The 1,576-nt window shown below is 52.7% G+C and overlaps 1 pseudogene across 1 annotated transcript; it reads left to right on the top strand.

Annotated features, from left to right (window-relative positions):
- Positions 1-265: 265 nt before the first annotated feature.
- On the top strand, positions 266-1,539 carry LOC108538255 (DCN1-like protein 3 pseudogene; annotated as a pseudogene). Its single transcript, XR_001888027.1, has one exon. The product of XR_001888027.1 is annotated as a DCN1-like protein 3 pseudogene (transcript).
- The last annotated feature ends 37 nt before the right edge of the window (positions 1,540-1,576 follow it).

The following is a 1,576-nucleotide window of genomic DNA, read 5'->3' as shown; positions in this document are numbered from 1 at the left end:
CTTACAGTTTCCCCACTTTTACTTTCATTCTGACTATAACTCTTCCATGTAAGAAGGGGAAACGCCATCTTCAGTTCTGAGATGCAGAGTGAATGAAATCTCAGTGGGCATGAAAATGTATGCCTGCAGAGATGAAGACGAGGCGGTGGCAGTGGTGGAAGAAGAGGCGGCGGCTGCGGGGGTAGGGAGCCTGGAAACGCGAGCGGGGATGGTAGGTGGTTTGGACCCGCCGGGCCACCGTCGTTTCCAGGAACGGTTTGACTGGAGGAACCTCTGGAGCAGCTGCTTTGGGACAAACTCTTCTGAAAGGCGGGCAACCTAGAAAGCCAGTTGATGCCACTTGCTATTGGAGTTGTGGGTTGGCTGGCTCCTCTGGCTGATGGCATGTTGAGGTACATGGGCCAGTGGCAGCGAGGGCATCCGATCCAGAGGGGGCCACTCTAGAGGCCGGGCCACCAGCACCATGGGCCAGTGTGTCACCAAGTGTAAGAATCCCTCATCGACCTTGGGCAGCAAGAATGGAGACTGTGACCCCAGCAACAAGTCACACAGCAGGCGGGGTGCAGGCCACCGTGAGGAGCAGGTACCACCCTGTGGCAAGCCAGGTGGAAATATCCTTGTCAAAGGGACCAAGAAGGCCGAGGCTGCCACTGAGGCCTGCCAGCTGCCGACATCCTCGGGAGATGCTGGGAGGGAGTCCAAGTCCAATGCCGAGGAGTCTTCCTTGCAGAGGTTGGAAGAACTGTTCAGGCGCTACAAGGATGAGCGGGAAGATGCAATTTTGGAGGAAGGCATGGAGCGCTTTTGCAATGACCTATGTGTCGACCCCACAGAATTTCGAGTGCTGCTCTTGGCTTGGAAGTTCCAGGCTGCAACCATGTGCAAATTCACCAGGAAGGAGTTTTTTGATGGCTGCAAAGCAGTAAGTCCAGACAGCACTGACGGAATCTGTGCATGGTTCCCTAGCCTCTTAACAGAAGCCAAACAAGAGGATAAATTCAAGGATCTCTACCGGTTTACATTTCAGTTTGGCCTGGACTCTGAAGAAGGGCAGCGGTCACTGCATCGGGAAATAGCCATTGCCCTGTGGAAACTAGTCTTTACCCAGAACAATCCTCCGGTATTGGACCAATGGCTAAACTTCCTAACAGAGAACCCCTCGGGGATCAAGGGCATCTCCCGGGACACTTGGAACATGTTCCTTAACTTCACTCAGGTGATTGGCCCTGACCTCAGCAACTACAGTGAAGATGAGGCCTGGCCAAGTCTCTTTGACACCTTTGTGGAGTGGGAAATGGAGCGAAGGAAAAGAGAAGGGGAAGGGAGAGGTGCACTCAGCTCAGGGCCCGAGGGCTTGTGTCCCGAGGAGCAGACTTAATGGCTCTGTCCCAGGAGCAGCAGCAAGGATCTGCCAGCTGCCCTGCAGCCAACAGAGGAATTGGACCATTTTGGAAATTACTGAAGATCCGGATATTTTCTACTTTACACCTTTCTCTGCCTTGTATCTGAAAGGGCTCTAAAATGCTGTATCATGTTTTAGGCACTTTCTTCATTTTTTTGGTTATTTTGGTTATTT

This window comes from Rhinopithecus bieti, unplaced genomic scaffold (assembly GCF_001698545.2).
Source record: "Rhinopithecus bieti isolate Rb0 unplaced genomic scaffold, ASM169854v2 scaffold_13704, whole genome shotgun sequence".
Classification (NCBI taxonomy): Eukaryota; Metazoa; Chordata; class Mammalia; order Primates; family Cercopithecidae; genus Rhinopithecus; species Rhinopithecus bieti.
Note: the sequence above shows the minus strand (reverse complement) of the source record. Positions and strands in the feature narration are given on the sequence as shown.